The sequence below is a fragment of the Amblyomma maculatum genome, chromosome 10 (genome assembly GCF_055883805.1).
Source record: "Amblyomma maculatum isolate TAMU_Amacu chromosome 10, ASM5588380v1, whole genome shotgun sequence".
NCBI classification, from domain to species: Eukaryota; Metazoa; Arthropoda; class Arachnida; order Ixodida; family Ixodidae; genus Amblyomma; species Amblyomma maculatum.
In genome coordinates, this window is record NC_139353.1 from 31,500,881 (window position 1) to 31,520,013 (window position 19,133).

The 19,133-nt window shown below is 46.5% G+C and overlaps 1 protein-coding gene across 1 annotated transcript in view; it reads left to right on the plus strand.

Moving 5' to 3' along the window:
- Positions 1 to 1,008: 1,008 nt before the first annotated feature.
- Positions 1,009 to 19,133, plus strand: part of LOC146176061 (uncharacterized) — a 32,081-nt gene continuing 13,956 nt past the window's right edge. Inside the window, exon 1 of the mRNA XM_084582387.1 lies at positions 1,009 to 1,229. The gene's annotated coding sequence lies outside the window, so the exon portion shown is untranslated. The remainder of the gene's footprint in view (positions 1,230 to 19,133) is intronic.

The window sequence follows — 19,133 nt, forward strand, 5'->3', positions numbered from 1 at the left end:
ATTCCCCCCTTAGCAATATCTTCTTTCATGGGGAAAACTGCAATGAACGGTAAACAGGATAAGAACTCGGAAACCAGGTGGGCAAACCAAGTTGAAACTGATCTTTACCTCACTGTAGCCATCCAAAGGAAGCGCCTTCGAGAGCCCTATCAACCAACGGAAACAGCGTTAACGAATGTATACATATAAATTGGTGTCTTGCACTGCAACAGCTAGAAATTCTATACAAATAGGGCATTTTTCCTCGAAAACGGAAAAGAAATGAACAGTCGGGGGAAGACGAGCGGACGAACTTTCACAGAAAGCATCAGAACCAATGAAACAAAATGCGAAAAATAAAGAAAAATAAAAACAAGCAGGCTTCACCGAAATCACTCAAACAGCTAGAAAATACTCAGGGGTAGAAAGGAACGGAAATAAGCGAAGCGAAGCGACAAAAAATAAATAAAAAGAAACGTGTGAAAATGTGAGAATTTCGCGCACACAGGTACACAAACAGCGTCTGTACCTTCGTGAGTGGACGCGAGAGTGAAATTGCTGTTATGTAAGCGGTCCCCCTTTCTCTTTGCCACGGTGGGGGAGGGATGGTGTCTCGATTCAATCCGGGTGGCTTCTCCTCTCCCTTGTCTCCTCCTCCTCCATAGCCTCCTGGCTGGGCTTCGCCCACCCTTCTCTCAGGCTTTCTCTTTCGATACCGGTGACTGCTCCGGCCGAATCTGCAACTGCATCACCGCCTCTCCTCCCCACACCCCCTTCTCTTATACTGTGCTTTGTCGCTCGGGGAAAGAAGAGCATCGCGAGAGAAAGAAGGAAAGAGAGGAAGAGAGCGGAAGGGTGAAGCATCTCTTCAGCGGACGCGGGAGAGGCGTCCGCATAAAAGAGCTCGGGCGGCCGGTGCGAAAATGCAGACAACTGCGACGACTACCAACGTTAGCATCGGGAGCATTGAAGCAGCGCCTGTGCTTAGTTTTGGTCACGGTTCGAATCTCACCGACCCGAAGGAGTCTATTAAATCGCTAGTGACGTCAAGAAGACAGGAGTGCGGTGTACATCCCCAGCTAGTTGTAATAATAACGGTTGTTCGCCTCGTATCTCGGTGAGAGAAGGTGACCTGCTGATATCAGTGACACCTTGGACTTCGTCTCCTACGTGGCTCTTCGCGATTCGTCGGCTTCGATTGTAGGACGCTGCTGATCACATCCAATATTTCGTTCCCCGTTCTAAACAAGGTAAGTCTCAGTGCTTTATATCTATTTTTGTTTGACGCTTCAAAAGAAGAAAAAATGAAAAGGCGCAAAAAAAAAAGAAAAAAAAAACTTCACGGCCTTTCAGTTATCTGAAATTTTTATGACTGGCTTCGTGCAAAAAGTATTTTTTCGAAAGAAAATTGGCATGCAACTACTTCTGAAACGCATGCATTTATAACGGAGACAGACTTAATCCTGCTTGTTAAAAATTGACGAACAGTTAAACAAGTATGCCTTTCCATATTTGAGCTGGATTTAGTCATTTGTCTGAGCGTCAAACTGGCACAACTAGATGAGTTCTAGTGTTTTTGTTTCATTTTCTTCCCCCATGGGCTGAGTAAGCAAAGCTTTATATTGGTGATAGTACTACGCGTGTAATCCACAAAGCTAGAATCGCTCGAAATACGAGCCCACTGATAATGTTACAAATTACTCAGAACAGAGATTCAGATTTAGAAAGACAAGCCTCAAAAGGAGGACATTTCTGTCCTTTTTGTATCTCCCTATGCACCGATAGGCGTGACTGAGCACATCCACACTAAATGCAAAAAGAATACACTCTCGAGACGAAGTTAAAACAAAGGCTTGACAAGCGTCGCAACTGTATATCCGTTACACGATGTTGCCACTATCCTATACTCCTACTATGCCACTCTCCCGACGTGTGAGCAACGCATACATACAAGCACTCTCAAGCGGAACGCGGTATGACTCGGCTCTATTGACGCGAGGCACTCAATCGCGGACGTATCAACATATACGCAACGTCGATGGCCCTGGCTGCCGCCGCTACGTCTGACCGCGCTCATTACAATTCCGAGCGCATACACTTTCCCCGGGGCTATACCGGCCACCGATACGGTCAGCGGACAGCTCACAGCTAAGCGTACCCCCCCCCCCCCCCCTCCCTATTCTTATACGACCGCTGTCTTCATTTAGGCCTTCCTGCTTGCGTACCTACTAACCTTAAGGTCAGCTACCGGCAAGCTTTAGTCACCGAGACGCTGAGTCGTTCCAGGCGCGTACGCTAGTCATAGACAGACTGTAATTTGAACCTTATAAGCTTAGTCCAGAGTAAGCGAAAGAGCTTACAAGCGTTAGCGCATGTACTATGACGAAGAGACCCTGAGGCACGAAGGGTTTTAGCCTGCCAGCCGCGGGTAGCCAAAGATAGCGATTATGCTTAATTATTCGCAAGCACGAGCGTGTCACCTCGATTACCGCAACTTCTAGGTATATACGAGAAGGTTGCAATTTCGAAGCCCGGTGACAAAATTGCCTGGATGCGAACGGCACCAGAGGGCACTGTAGTCTTCTTCAAAAACATCACAAACGTTGCTTGCTTATACCTGAAGCCTGACAAGGGGAACTGACCGGATATGTAGCATTTGCATGATTGCTTAGCTAAACTGTCTTGAATTCCGCCGAAGAGTGCGCATTAGCGGAGGCGTGGCCTTAAGGCGGCTTCGGCCACGTTCAAAACATCCGCTGCACGTGTACTTTCATTACCGCTGCACCGACTGAGAAATTTACTGCCGTAATAAGCTCAGAAGCTGGAGAGAGTCCCCCTCCCCCCCCCCCCCCCCCCTTTTTTTTTTTTTTGCTTTACATTCCAGCGTTCATTCAAGTTTAACATCATGGTTGAACGCCGTAATCGCGTCCCAGCTAAGTCCCAGTTTGTTCATGTATAGAACCTCGGGACCTTGCTTCACTGCAAGGCGAAGTGAACGTGCCAGTATTATCTCCTGAGGTGCTAGCTCAGTGACTTCGTACAAGACAACGGGAAAGCCCCTAAGAGGCGCGACAAATCAGAGCAATTCGGTTCTTAAAGAAGTAAACGCGGAAAATAAAAGAAATAATTACACATAAGGACCTGGGTTCGCGCCAAGAATGGGCGACTCCGTGCCACCGACCGCGTCTAATCGCCAATTACCGATACTATACCTTCTCCCCCTGCACACGCGCACTCATCCAACCTCGCTCACCAGTTTGTGGCGCTGAACTTGAAAACAAAAACGCGGGAAGTCCTCGGAAACTGCTCGGCTTCTGTCAAAATTCGATTTATAAGCTGGGCTTTCTCTATCGATATCGGTGAGATCAAGGGGATCGCTTCAGCGAAAGGGGAATTTCTCGTGCTCCCAAGCACCTTTAAGGGGCTATAATTGGCGTCTAAAAAAATCAAAACAAAAGAACACACCACTTAATTGGGTCGTTAAGAGGGGCGTGACCGTGGTACGACGTACTTTTCCGAGCTCGTAGTAGTTTCCGAATGACCTCACACGTGCTTTCCCGCGGGCGGAAGCTAATAGGGGAAATGGACGAGTTTGTGTGTGCTTTTGTTTACTGACTAGGGAAAAAATATCAACCTTGTATTATCAATCAGCGGCGTCAAAAGCCTCGTTGTTGTAGTTGCAAGAAATTAGGAGAGTAAAACTCGTATACAGTCAGAAACGGACCGAGGGGAACAAAAAAAAAAAATAATAAATCAGGAAACCTGTGCTTTAAGTTGCTCTTTTTAGATGAACCCGCGCAAAAAAAAAAAAGTTAAAAATTTGTGGCTAGTTCTAATTGCCATACATCTAAAATAGGTATTGCACGGAATAACTTCGACATTTCTTTTTTTTCTCGCAAAATTGTTAACAACTATGTTTATCGCGCCTAAACAGACTGACATCACGTAAGGCAATTATTCTGCGCCCCAATACTCATCGATGTTTGGTTGAAGTTGAACCTCACTGATCACATTTTACAAAAAAAGGGATGATCGAGTGTTTAGCGTTTACCCGAGCGTGTCCATGCGGTTACAGAGGACAGCTTTCTTTTGTAGCCATATGGCTGCACTTGCGTAGATGGTACAGTAAGTAATTACTCCCTTCTTATAAACTTACTCCACCTTTTAGGTCACTGATAAACAACCGACTAATAGCATTTTATGCACAGGCTGGGTTAAAAGCTCACAATCCAGCGTTGGTTGCTGCTGCTAGAAAAGTTCCCTTTTATCACAAACTTGGTCGCGCGGTGAACAAATTTTCTTAGATACGATAGTACACGATGACATAGGATAGGACTGGGTATAGTGCTCAGTGGGAGAGGTGGCTTTCGGTGGTCATAATCGGGCTTATGATAATGATGATCATGAACTATTGTCCCCGACCCCGTAAGATTTCAAGCATGCGAACTTGTCACATTAGTACTGTCACCCTAATGTGCACAGGTTAAGAACTACGAGCAAAACCATAGCTGAAGCGGCGGGCGTACAGAAATGTGGTGTACAGCGGTAAAGATGTCTCCAAATTCGCAGGCATGTGGTGAACGCAGTACACGCGGGACAGATGGTGGTGTTGTGAGATGATTTTGTTCTAATATGATGACGGTTCAGACAACCACGACGATAAGATTGCCTATCGGGGAAGGCGCATTTCCACAATGAACCCTGGCCAATCTCCACTAGTTAGTGAGTGCTATTTACCAAAGAGGTAGTACGCACTATTTTTTTTCCTGGATGTCTGCAGAAACGGCAAAAAAAAAAGTAATACTAGAAGCGAAGCAGGCGTCTTATTCTTGACTTATATATAGGTGCAATATACGAGAAGCCACATAATAGACTTGTAAGACTCCGAGTGACAGTGACAAGTTCCGTCGAGTACTTCCGCGCTTCGCTGCTTAGGAATAATATGAATGCGTGCAGCAGAACAGTTCAAGCCTTGCGCATTTCACTCCTCAAAACTTGACACGCGAGCGTGTTCACGACTCGCGCCCTAGAGACCCCGAGCGTCCGCCCTGTAATTAACAAAGACTGTACGTCGGACTGCTCAATAAACACCCGCTCCTGGACGGTCAAATGCGTGCGACACAGGGGATATACGGAAGCGGGTGTGACCTTGTAACGCAAGGGAAGAGCGTCACGCTCTGTCTATGGTCCAAGGTTAACGACGAGACACAGAGCACCTTGAGTCCGCGCTGATGATCTCTCTCTACATTAAAGGTAGACGCGCAATGGAGGGCCTAACGGAAGTGAAGATGCCGTTATGCCACACTACGCAAACGGCCCCCGAGAGCGACAGATAAACATACGGACACCGACCCGACGATAGCTCACCCGCTGTGACCGTCGTGTACAATCGTGTGTACGGTCTTGTACGGATCTACGCAGTACGTCACGTCGTTACGTACACACTCGAGGCGGGCGCAGGAAGAGACCTCCCCTGCAAAAGCGCGCCGCCGTCATCAGCTGTCACGACCCGACGACTCTCGGACGTAGTCGCGAAGGGGGCGATGCGCAAAGGGACAACGGTGTACTCGGCTTCGTGGCGTACACAACAGCAAAAGAGAAGCAGGAAGAGGCGCGCACGCACTAATGTAGCTTTAGGAAGTGACTGTTGAGTGCTGTATGGCGGAAGAACAAAGCAGGGTCATTGCGCGTGTACTTGAACTTGAAAAATTCTGATCAAGAAAGGGTGTTGAAAACGAATAAAGGATACAGTCTGTCCATTCCGCTCCATTGACTTCGTTCGCCGTTTGAACGTTGCCAGAGATGTTCTATATGCGTGAGAGAGAGAGAGAGAGAGAGAGAGAGAGAGAGAGAGAGAGAGAGAGAGAGAGAGAGAGAGAGAGAGAGAGAGAGAGAGAGAGAGAGAGACGAGGAGAGAGAGACGAGGAGAGAAATAGGAGTAGAGAAGGCAGCATTAGGAAGAAGTTGAAAATTACTTAGGCTGGGAAGTCAACGCTACAAGAGCCAAGTCGTATTCGAGGTAGACATATATTCGGGGCCGTTCGGCTTCCTTCTCTCGACTAACCCCTTTCCCTTTGCCTCTCCTGAGGTCTTCGTTCTCCCCCGCTCGTTCATCAACCTTTTTCACGCGGATTCCACGAGAAGAATGGAGGAAACGGCTTCTTCGCTCAATTGTCGTCGGTCGTCGCCTCGTTATGGCGGTCGCTCTGGTTGTGTAGGCCCCTTTTATTACAGTCATCACGCATCCCAGTCACGCCGCTTCCCATGCTTTTCTGGCGGTCAATCATTGTTGTCCTGAGGAAAAGGGGGAAAAAACTAACAAACAAAACAAGAAGGCTAAAAACAAACATGACGCCCTTCCGATTTCTTTGGTCGTCTGCTTCCTTTCCACAAGCAGACGACGACGAGTTCGACTCGGACCGGTTCACGCCAAGCGTACTCTGCAGTGTCAGCTCTTTTATAGCATAGCCGTTTGAGTGGATTGTGAGCACAAACGGAACCCCATGCAAAAATACACAGCACATATACACATACGGAAGTGATCTCCGAGTGTTTGGCTAGTCTCCACCTCTCGTCTGCGCCCAGGAGTCGTTGAATGTATTGACACAGCGGGGCTCTGACCGCCAACTGTCACGCGATGCGCTGTCATTGAGCCTTGGTGCGCTCTCAGTACCAGTGAAATGCGATTTTTAATCTCGGCACCTATAAGGTAAATACTCGCTTTACACTCACCGACGACGCGACCTTCGTGAGTAGTTGTACTTTAATCGCGAAATGAGTATACACACGCGTGCGAATGACCGGTTCATTGGCATGATGTTGAAATGCGAACTTACCTGCGTTTAGTTAGGAAGCAGCTTTTAAATCAACGTAAGATCAATTTAAGGACTCCTAATTATTTTTTTTTCTTCCAGACTGGTATAGACTGTTACGTTCCCACTACGTTCGTTTCATTCTCTCCCCTACCTTATCACTGTGAGCGCTCGTCATCGATTTATTATTGGCTTTTTGTTCTGCAACGCTAGCTCAATTGATTATATGTGTGATAAAGTTTTACGCTGGTTTGTGTGAAGCAAGAATCAAAATTGTATGACACTCTTTTAACTGACCTGGTTAAGTATATGCAGGTTTTATCTGGGGAATGCAGACGTTACTGGTAACCTGGTGCGTTTAGCCAATTAACGGGAAGTATATCAAGCTGATCAAAGGCCTGCACACACAGATGCAGGAAAGCCCATAAAAATTATGGCTGTATAATTAACTTTTCTGGACAGTGTTTGTTCCTCTTGGTCACAAGGATTGTCTTTAGGAGTCCCCCATGATCACAGATACACTGAATGTGTCATCTATATATGGCATTGATATTGGACTGGTACCTGAGAACAGGAGACAGCAGCTTACTTGTCAACCTTGAAGCATTGCTCTTTAATTCATGGAACGGTGCGAAGCTCCGTCACTTTAAACTTATACTGATGTTCAAGATTTTCCTTTCCGTGCCTCGACGTGTAGGAGAACTTCGGGCCTCAATTGAGATGATTTAACTTAAGGAGGCAATGTGCCATTGAAAACCTTCCGCCGCTAATGTAGAATAGTTCCCACCCCTTCTGAAACTTGTCGTAGAAATAAGATAACCGGCCGTAGTGAACAGAGAATATAAATTTCTAATGAAGAGAACAAGGGACTGCTTACCACCTATTAAAGCATCTAGACGTATATGAAAACACCTAAATTACATTTTCGTGAAGACATTTAATAGCTCGCAGCATTTTCGTCGTGTATAAACTCGCACCTTGTGTCATCTAGACGCGTCGACCTTTTCTCCTCCACCCTGAACTTGAAATGAGCAGCCGCAGAGCGCAAACAAGCCAATGGGAGCCGGGTCAAGTGGCACAGGAAGCCGAAAACAAAAACCCAAGAAGAAATATAGAAACCGGTCGTTCTCGATCTGGGAGCTGAGCGGAACGCCCAGGAACGCCCCTTTAATGCCCGCTGCTGCCGCGGGGGGCAGGAAGGGCCCCTCTTATCGCGTGACGGTTTCGCCTCCGAATGCACGAGGAAGGAGCGCTCCTTGAGGTGGGAGAACCCGCAACGCGATGGGGACATTCCGTTATTGCCAGGCGGGCGCCAAGAGTGGGTGGCGATAACGAGGTGACGGAAGACGCCTGTATCGATCACTGTCGGTGATCTTTAACGCGTACGCGGCGGTCGATGATCGGCTCTGTTTGGCCTGAACGACAGTCGAAACGATTGCGAGCTAATCTACAGACAGCGCAACCGGCGACAGCTATCACCTACCCCTGTAGGAACATCTGCCGTTTCATGCAAAAATTGTACACATCTTTTTTATAGAACAGCAGAGAAAAACTTCGCGACACTGCAAGATAAGACGAAGCAAGTATATTTACGTACTAAACGGTTGTAATGTTAAGCAGGGAGCCGCAAAGCCAAACAAGACAACAGAGTCAGGCGAACTTCCTCTCGCCCTAGAGAAAATATTTCCTTGGTTTCAATGATAATCTCGATAACAAGAATTTTGTCAAAATAATAACGTTTTAGCCCACTGACAACAAAGAAGAGCAAGTAGGCTGAAAGTCACAAAGAACAGCTTATGCGTAACAATGAAGTAGATGCTAACGCTATAGATCGGAAAATAATGGGACCCAGCTATCTTCCGTAGTGCCATCAACAAGGTCAGATGCGACTCCCCCCCACCACACACATACACATACACACACGCACGTCACCGGTGACAAGAAGCGAGTGGCGTGAAATGCATTTCGGAAACCGGGGCAGCCATAACATGGGAGATGCCATACAGGGGCCAAACGGGCCATACACGGAGGGTGGTGAAGGTCGAGTTGTTTATTTCTAGGGGACGTAATGCGGACAGGGGCGAAGCTGGTGGAGGAGGTTTGCTGGCTCTGAGTGCCGAAAGGACACCGTGACAGCGGTAGCACCTGGCTGCTCTCACAGCTATCTCTCTCCACCTCCTCCCGTGCTCTATTTGCGTGCCGTTCTCGTGCGTGGAGGTGTCGATCAGAGATCCGGCCGCAGCCGCCGCTTCTTCTTCCACTGACCCGTTTCGACGGAAAGGATGACACGCCCTTACTTCAACGGTCCTTTAGACGAGAACGAATGACTCCGCGCAGAAGAAATAGAAGAGCGAAAAAAAAAAAAAAGAATACCAGCGCAATAACCAAGCAAGACGACCCAACAAGAAAACAAACAAACGGGCAGGGACTCACGCAACACATTACTTAGCTCTAAGTTAGACGAGGAAAGGAGGAAGTACGAGGGTGTGAGGGAAAGAGCAGAGGCAAGTGAGGGTGTCGAGCGAAACGGTAGCGCGTATAGTAAGACACGAGGGGAAAGGGAGAGAAAAAACCTAAAGGCGAGAGCGAGAAGTTTGCGGGCATCGACATCTCGCGACGTTAAAGCGGTGCCTGTGCGATCCGCAGCCTCCCATGTGCAAGAAGCGTCCGTAGTTCTTGCGCGTTGTCAGGAAGTTCTGGCGATTGCCGAGATCGGGTGCTCGTGTGTGCACGTGTGCTGTGTGACTTCCCGGTCAACGTCGCAAGAAGGCAGGGGCCTTTGTTGGCAAACCTCCATCGAACTCCGCCCTCCCAGCGGGGCCGCCACCGTAGCGTCGTTTCGTGGATTGTACATCTTCCCGAGCCGTGAGCGTGCTTGGTTGCAACAAACCAGAACCAGTGAGGCTCGAGACGAAGGAAAGTCTAACGGTGCATGACATCACAGCCAAGTGAGTAGCTAACTACAGTCTCAAGCTTAACCACGAAAAATCTAGCCCACTTATTTTATCGAACATAGAAATGCTGAAAAAAAAAAGAAACTAACCTTCTAGGATTTAGGCATGAGGGAATATTTGTTTGCCAAAATAAGAAAGGAACAGACGCTTTGTTGAATGCGCTGACAAAAGCACGAATGCCTGACTAACTATGAATGTCCTGTCCCAATCATTCCCCAGTACATACAACACTCGAGCATACAAAATACGCAGACTAAGAAAAGTGGTGACAACGCTCTGAGCTATGGAAAAGAAGATGATAGGTGTGACGTTAAAACAGTGAAAGCGTGCAGAATGGGTCAGGGGATATTCTAGTCGAAGTGGAACAGAAGAAATTGGCATGGGCAGGGCACGTAATGCGAAGGTAAGGTATGTGATGTTGGCTAAGACTGATTCGATGGATTCCAAGGGACGGCAAGCGTAGAAAGGGGCGTCGGAAAATTAGGTGGGCAGTGAAGATTAGGTAGTTTTCAGGGATTAGGTGTTGCAGCTGGCAGAGGATAGGGTTAAATGGAACGATATACGGGAGAGGCCATTGCCTTTCAGTGGGTATAGTCAGGCTGATGATGATGATTATGACAGAAAGTGGCTGCAGCACGCCGGGAGCAACGTAAACAAAATACATAAAAAGTCATTGCATCTGATCTACATTTAAAACGGTCCCAAGTACATATTCTCTCTTATGTAGAGATATTTAGTGTTATGTGCCCTAAACTGACGTGTAGGGATTACGTAATGCCCCTTTCAGTTCAAGACCATCAAGGTTTCATGTTCAGAATGTGAAAAAAAAAAAAGAAAAAATTCCATTGCTTCCTGTTCTCTCATTCGTAGGAACCAAGATCTCAAGCAACAAAGCTAACAGGAGCCGGAATAACAGAACACCATGTTTATTTTTAGACGATCGCTGAAATCTCAACTTTCCCGCTTCTTTTCTCATTATCTACATGCTTAGTCGATGCATTTTTTTTTTCCAAACTTATTGAACTTTTTCAACAAATCGCATCTGTAGCGATTCCATCCTGTAGCCGTTTCTATGCTCAAGAAATCATGATATCTGAAGCTTATTAGTCGCACTATTATGAAGCAAGCGAAATTCGCGCAACAAGTTGATCGCCGCTAGCTGGCAATGATCGAGTCTCGTGGGAACCTTCACCAACGCCTTATATCGGTGCCCGTGAGCCCTGCTGCATCCGGGAACTTGTAGTGCATTTGTCAAAGTTAGCAACGTTACAAAAACAACAGCCACGCGTTTATAAAGCAAAACAACAAAACAAGAAAACGCATGATCAGAGTAACCAAAAGATAACAAAAGACGGTTTAATTAATCAACCAGATATATATATATATATATATATATATATATATATATATATATATATATATATATATATATATATATATATATATATATATATATATATATATATATACAAGTACCTGCTCAATCAACCTCTTCTCTCGAGCAGAAAGAGAAAAGGGAAAGCGGTAATGTCGCCGTAAGAAGTAAAAAAAAAAAGAACAACAGTACAGAAAACATGAAACACGGCACGACAAAAAACCGAAAAAAAAAAAAAAAAAAAAAGAACCGGTGATGAAAACGAAAGCGGCAGAGAGAATACGAAATAGGAAGCCTCTGCATCCGGAACAAGGGTGCCCAAGCGGGTGACCGGGTCCGGGTATACGGGCAGGGTAGAGACAGAAAGAAAAGTCATGCACGCTCGTAGGCGACAACTCACGTACGCAAGATGCAGCGCCAGTTTTCGAGTTTCTCAAACAGGAGCATTTGCTCAGCTGGAGCCGCTGCCCGCCGCTCTGTCACAAAAGGCGCGATAGCGATGCCTTCTTACGGTGGAAACGCCAATAATTTTATATTTGCTTATGCTGATAAGGTTGCTGAAAAAGATAATGGGGAGCGAGATGTGGACCGTTGTTGAAATCCCAGCAAACATTTAGCTTTGGGCAAGTACCTCAGGGAAGGCATGATGTTAGTAGCTAAAAGCGTTCATTTCAGCTATAACTTGAATTTACGTAGAAAGGCCGAAAAATTTTAGCTCAGTTGGCCTGCACTTAGAGGGTCACAGAAAGTCCCCATCGAGCGCACTAAACTACACCAAGCGCTCACAGTCCTTAAACTCACAGTATACAGCCTCCTTCAGGTGTATAAAGCACAAAATTTGCGTGAAGTCCTCAAACGCCTTGTTCTACCTATAGGAGACTACATTGGTTCCCTTTGAGAGCAGATTTTTTCGATCTCTTTCAGATTAGTTTTAAGAATGGGGTTTGATATTTCATTCATTCCGTGTGCACTTAGGGCGTGTAGTTTTGAAGATTCTCTCCAAGGATATTCTGGCAAATGAGGAAGTTCTCAAATGAATACCGATTCGGCTCTTATATGAACATATCTTACAGATACTGTGTGTAAAAGCACATATGCACGTGCTCGCAATGGGTTTCGTAAAAGGCTGACACTGTTTTCGAGTGCAAGATGCGAAGCGAGGCTATGAACAAGTAGCTGTCGAGTGCTGCCATTGGCTGCACCAGAAAACGACGCACGTCAGCACCAGGGCTCGTACTGACTCCTGCGTGCAATTCCCTTTTTGTGACAGCCCAGAAAGGTGCGATCTCACGCAGCGAAGCGGAGGCACGGCTTCACACCCCGTGCAATCGAGTTTTCGGGGAAGACGGCTGGGGGCGCATTGGCATTACTTACGGGTGTTGGCCGAACATCACTCCAGCTATAGCGTGGTCGGGAAAGCCTATCTGCACAAAAACAAAGAATAACTGAACAAAAAGAAGGAAATAACTTAGCAGTGCATACAGATAGTAAAGCTGACAGATTACAAACTGTATACTTCAAATGCAAGGCACGCGAACAACCGCAGGTCACGCGCACCCATACAGTTTCCTAGGGAATACGAATTCGATTCGGCACGCGCTTTATTGTGCAAAGTGTTTGGTGGGGCGCGTAGACCGGCAGCCCGATGTTTTATGGTAAGACGAAATTTATGGCGTTCCACAAGGGTGGGACGGGGTCTTCCTCCTATTTATTCTCGTGTTGTACCGGAGGATTCGTTTTCTGCGGAAGACGACATTGCTTGAACTGACCTCTAACAGGAAAGGTCGCGCCTCTTTTAACGGATGGCGCTTTTGTTTATAAGCGTGCTTACATCACAACAAAAAATCTCCCCAGAACATCTGGCACAAAATATTTAAACTGAACTTAAAAAAAAAAAAGAAAAAAAAAGTGTGTGGACGTCTATTTATTCTAATGGTATATGTTCGTTATTGTTTTTTGCAGAGAAGAACTTAATTACATCTGGAGACAAGCGAAACATATTTATGTGACTAAATTCGATATCATTATCTTTCGGGGCACATTTTAGCGATGGCCGCGCCTTTTCTACGAGAGCACTTGATCGCTCATGGAGGCCTGCCTTGAAAATGCTAGCGAAGAGGTTGCTTTTGTTGTCTTTTCCTAACCAGAATGAGAGGCTTTTGTGAATGCCTTGTGAATACTTCTCGATATATACGTTGGATGAAATAACGTTCTTCACGAATGCACCGCATCATACTTCACTACCTGGCGCCCACCCTTCAAGATCATGGTCCCTGCTTCTCAAGTTAACTGCTAACAAGAGATATGCAGAACGAAGACCCATAGTTGGGGACTGTATCGAGACCTCCAGTCATTACTGAGTAAAGCGAGACACAGGTGCACCAGAGAAACAGATAAAAGGAAACCCAGCTTCTTTTGGTACAACTCTTTAATTAGGTTCTGAACAGTCGCTTGTCAAATTCAGTGTCCCTATCTCTCCCTCGCTCCAGTGATGCTTGCTGATACCTCTCACGAGCATGGCCGGGGCGCATCCTTCTCAAAACCGGTAAAGTTCTTCCACCCCAGCCATCACTGCCCTGCAGATGAAATTCACACATTCCGGTGCATACACCAACAAGAGGTCATCCGAAATCGGTCAGCGCTCCCGCATAAGTGTGAAGGTGAATGATCGACCGACTCCTTGCCTCCGAATCCTTTACTCCCTCGTTGCATGCTTCCACCGCCGTCCGGCCCATAATTCACGCCGCGTGATGTCATGGCACGCACGTCCGACTGCCTTCCTTTGTACGCTGTGCCGCCGACACTAAAAGAAGAAGCACGCGGCCATCCGCTTTCGACGGTAACCGAATTCGACTCGTATAGTCACGCTCGCCATTTAAAGGCACAGCCTTCGTGGTAACCGAATTCGACTCGTAGTCACGATCGCCATTTAAAGGCACAGCCTTCGTGGTAACCGAATTCGACTCGTAGTCACGCTCGCCATTTAAAGGCAGTCTCCGTGGTAACCGAATTCGACTCGTAGTCACGCTCGCCATTTAAAGGCACAGTCTTCGGGGTAACCGAATTCGACTCGTAGTCACGCTCGCCATTTAAAGGCACAGTCATCTTGGTAACCAAGTTCGACTCGTAGTCATAGTCCCAGTTTAAAGGCATAGCTGTGTAGTGTTGTAATTGGAAGTTAGGACATCAGTATAATGTCTTCCACTCACCAATACAAGCTCCTGTGGCGATTTAGAGAGAGCGAACGAGAACTGTAAGGATCATTCTTAACGAGCAGCCCAAAGGGGAGTTCCGTATACTGTTACCATTAAGCGAGAAAGGCAGAGAAATGATGGCTGATTAAACGTGACAAAACCCTTTCAGGCATCCTAGAAACGTTACCTATTGTAGGTGTTGTAGATGAAAGGCCTCAGGCGCATAACGTTTAAATTGAGATAATATGTAGAACGTAATTCAGACATGTATTCAGCTGTGCAACCGCAAAAACAAAGAAATGTCAGAGAGCTTTTGCCGCACGCATACTTCGAGTGAGAAGAGACACCGCACTGAGAACATTAGGAGCTCTAGCTCATGCTGCCTGGGCTTGTGGCCGCAAATAATAGCCTTGAAAAAAAAATGCGCTCATTAATTTCATACTCGCTCTTGTAAACAAATTGAATGAAGACGTGTTGATAGAATCCCGTTCTCTCCGCCTTGACTTATTTTTGCCAGCATCATCACATGAGAGTGCGAACCTTGTTCTTGGCGCATAACAGCCTTACTCAATTATACGCCATAAAACACAAAACCATCAAATTACTACATGTGACGTGCGCCTTCATTTGAACACACGTCCTTCAATAATTTCGGTCAGGCTAGTTAACTCTTAGCGATGATTCTTTATTCGCACAGTATAATCAACTTGACAGGGGCACACCTTCAATTTAATGTCATTAACTGCAGGTCAGAAGAGAAGACAAGCGTTTTCTGTTGTATAGTGGGAGTCAGAAGTGAAATGGGGAATGTTAAAACACCGCGTGATTGCATGCGATAATATGGGAGCCGGGGACGATGACATGACTCACGGAAGAGTTGAATGACCATTAACCGGGAAAATAGTTAAACAATCTTGACCCTAAGCGGCTTCCTTCCTTTGTGTAACACAAGGATTAGCTTACTCATATAAAAAGAAATCTGAGAAGCAAATGCAGTGCCGAAAAGAGTAAGAAGCTCAGCCGTTTTCTATGAAGCATACAAAGGTCGTTAACACTGCAATCCAACACAAAGGTGCAGACATCATGAACAACGAAACATTAAACCAACCCTAACGCGAAGCGATGGACCTGGCGAGGTTAAAATTACTCCTCACGTGAGGGACGGTCATTCGTCAGCGGAAGATGAATAGCGACGACAAATCCCTGCCTCCCAGTCGTCCTTTGGCCCGGATCTCAGAGCCCTCTAACCCTTCCGCACGCAGATGCAAAGTCCCAGTCTTACATTGAACGCAAGAATTAAACATACCACCCTCCTCTTGATCGCCTACGGGGCGTAATTTATTAGTACTCCCATCATTAAGCGCGCGCTTTTGCCGCAGGTAATGACTCCTAAATCGTTCGTGACTCTCTGGCGCGTGACGTTATCGGAGAGGCTGCGCGAGGGAACAGCGTTAGCTCTCTGCCTTCTCTTTACATCACGTGCACACCCCTTTTGCATGCACAAATCACTAAACTGGGCGTGTCCTCGTGCGATCGAGGCTCATATAGAACATACACGCCCGATTTCTAACCACCCTTGGCTTGCTTGAATGAATTTATATAAAAAAAGAAAACTTGGCGTCAGACATACATTGCAGTGCGTGCGTAGAGAAAGTGCCGTGCTCTGAGCTTCCTTAGAAGCGTGCATCATTGTGCAATCTGGAGAAGGCGTGGTATAACGCTGGATTTAACAACAACCTAGAAGAATATCTCCAAACACACACTCCTGGCTGTTCTCACGCATCAGAGTTGCCATGCGTCTATGACAGAGAAGAGACGTGATGAAGAGTTTCGTGTGCAGGCTGTGCAAAGAAACGCGCCTGCGTTAGTAAACGCAATCTTTCCTGACTTGCTTAATCCTCCTTTATATTTTGGTAACACTGTACGGTTCTTGATTATCGGGGATATAGAAGGCCGTCACGAAGATTTCCGCCCGCCACACCCGCGCACGTGCCTGCCCGCTCGACGATCACGCGAGACTGTTGCGTTAGACGTAAGAGTATAAAACAGACAGACTTTCATGCGTGACGGTGGGTTGTAAACTAAAAATCGTCTGGGAAGAGGAGGAGCCGAAGGCTCGATGAACCGCAGGTTAAAGGACATAAACACGAAGGGAAGTTTATCGAAGGGGGCGGAAGGGAGTATAGTTTCTTTAGGGCTACCGGTTTGGCAGGGAAGCCGTTTTTCCGAGCCAGCTTTTTAGCAACGTATACGCACAACGGGAGCGCACTGTGCATGGTTCTTTCCGGAGTGTGTTTGGTGCTCGTGAACTCTGGGAAGCGCCCGAGACCGAAAGGAGAGGGCGGGGACACGAGGAAGGAAAGTTGCGGTGCAGCGGGGTGCACGATCGCAAAATGAGTTCGTTCGCACAGGTAGGTCCATTCATCAGGGTGTCTCGTGCCAGGCGGGAAAGCGAAAAAAAAAATGAAGGAGGCACTCGCCTTGCTATTATGAAGGTAATATAGAAAAAAAAAAAAAAAAAAAAAAACTTCCTACGATGCTGTAGCTCTTGAAAGTAGCTTGGTAGCGAAGGACTTGCTTTACTTCACCTTTTCGAAATATTATTTTAAACTTTACAAAGCTTATAATGCGCTGCCGCGCTGGCTAAGTAGTTAGATCGAGCGCTTGATAATTTATTCTGAGCACGCTTTTCGACGGTGGTGAAAGGCAAGGCATCCGTGTAACGTGCATGTTAAACAACCCTAGGTCGACGGTAAACAACCCTAGGTCTTCTAAATTAATCCGGAGCCGTCCACTACGGCGTTCTTCATAGTCGAGGTCTCTTTGGGGCGTTAAAGCCCTCAAACTAAACCAAACAAGGCTTATAACGCGACAAGATTTCCATGCGACTGCCGTTACTACGCTGTAAACCTTGCTACTAGAATCGGTATTGAATTAGATACATTAATTCACTATATATGTATACATTTAGCTGTGCACGAGCACTCCGGAATCGTCACAAGAAGCCCTGTTGAAATATTGAAAGAGACTCGTTATATTTCCTTATTATAACTCATATTCATGCAACACTTACGTAAGGTTACAATACCATATAAGCGCTTCCATTTTTACGGTCATTTTGTGCATAGAGGCGGCCATGCAACACGAAATAATGTGTAAGCTGGAAACTTTCCCGCCGAAGGTAAGTCGAAAATAAGGAAGCGAAAAAGAACTGGAACGATTATGACGGAAAGAAGGCAATTTCGAAGCCCAAATGTGTAGCTGGGGTCATAAAAGCCGGGCCTACAGCCGCATACCCAGACGGCTTGTTTCTTTTATGGCCTTAACCTCTAAGAGAGAAAAAAAGATAAGCTATGAAGCCATCGCATACTCACGCAATATTCCCTGCGCGTAGCGCTTAACCTTGGCAGCTATAAACGTCGCAGAATGGCGCGAGCCCCTATAAAGGCCCCGACCTTCCGGCCGTGCCGAGCGGAGATATTTGGCGTTGCTCGGGATGGCACGGCGAGCCAGACGGTGAAACCAACAGGTCAGCGCACTCGCCCATGAGTCAATTTAGTCGGTTTCTCGTGGCTGTGACAATAGTAAGAAACCTTGTGTGGTCATTCTAAGGCACTCTTTCAAAACAACCAAACACTTACCACTTGAAGACATGCTTGTATGAGCAAGCATGTTTAGAATGTGCGACTACAATGTCAGGGAGAGTTCATATCTGAACTCCAGTCATGGCTTACTTAACCCGGGGTCTCACTGAGCGAGACAGTGAGCCGACGTGTGCTTGAGTGAGACCAGGCCCGCCTAGATGAACCTGAGTTCAGTACAAGCCAGTGCATCATGTCATACTAAGTTACAGTGAAGCTTAGTCTGGTTTGCATCCAGAAGTAAGTAAGTGCTTTATTTTCCGTTTGCAAAGTACAGTTGTAAACGGACAGGTTCGAGGAAAAAAGCTGCGGAAACAGCTTGACAGGTCCTAAAACCCGTTCGTTGGCAGCAGCAGCCGTGCGGAATGGCAATGCTTTCAATACAATAAAGCACAAGCATGAAGAAAGAAACAAAAATAACAAACAAAAAAGGTGAATCTGCAAAGCTACATAGGTTAGTAAAAAAGTAAAAAAAAAAAAAAGTGGCCGTAGGATTCGTGGACTCGCGGCAGTAAAAAAAAAGTATGCGTTGAACGCGAATCAACACAAGAAAGATTTATATAATCTCGTTAATATATGGAAGATTAGATGTCTGCATTCAGTTCTATTGAGAGCACCAAAGTGCACTCGTAACGTTGGCATGCCTATGTGAATGTGTGGAAGCTTCGAGTTGTGCGGTGATCTCTGCTGAGAAGAGAAAGGAACACTGGTGAAGTTGACAATCATGAATTCGAGGATTAGGGCTTCCGAGTTTTCAACGAGCAGTTCAGCGACATCGTATAGCGTATCTCAGCATACTGGCAACTTCACTTGGCCCGGCTCAACCGGGTGAGTATGTCTTGCTGCTGCAAAACCGAAACATACGCGATTAACCCAACTGGAAGAAAACGTCGATCGACTATTTCTGTCAGCCGGTGCAGCTACAGTACCACAGTTATACAGCTGCCCTATATAGCTGCGTTAGTATAGTTTGCAAATGCAATTTGCCGACCGCGTCTCTTTTAAGATAGTTTGTCATTCCGGAACACTGCGCACGTAAAAGGAATGCTCCTGAAATAAAATAAAAAAGGCGAGGTGAAATGTATGGCTCAGGGTCAAAGGCCTGCAAAAAGTACACGCATCATACGCACGCAAAGAAAGAAAGAAATGGACCGGCAGTGGGTCTGGGGAGCGTCACC